Consider the following 216-nt stretch of genomic DNA (forward strand, 5'->3'; position numbering starts at 1 on the left):
GACTATGCTTGAGCTGGTGCTGAGCTGACCGCATGCAGAAGTCGGGTATCTCCTGTTTAGGGTTTAGGGTTTAGGGTTTAGGGTTTACAAGGAGGCGGTTGGTGGTGTGTTGTATGCTCTGCTGCAGCTGCAGTGACAGCTGAGCTGCTGCTGCTGCTCTTTTTTTTGTTTTTTTTATTTTTTGGATTGCTGCAGCTACCGCCGCTTCGTTTGCTG

At 49.5% G+C, this 216-nt stretch overlaps 1 protein-coding gene across 1 annotated transcript in view; it reads right to left on the reverse strand.

Moving 5' to 3' along the window:
* The window catches only part of EMH_0029660 (uncharacterized protein), a gene marked incomplete at both ends in the record, with an annotated part of 10,360 nt that overhangs the window by 9,196 nt on the left and 948 nt on the right, over positions 1–216 (reverse strand). The gene's annotated exons all lie outside the window — the stretch shown is intronic.

Source organism: Eimeria mitis, genomic scaffold, assembly GCF_000499745.2.
Source record: "Eimeria mitis Houghton genomic scaffold, Emh_scaff1108, whole genome shotgun sequence".
Taxonomy (NCBI): domain Eukaryota; phylum Apicomplexa; class Conoidasida; order Eucoccidiorida; family Eimeriidae; genus Eimeria; species Eimeria mitis.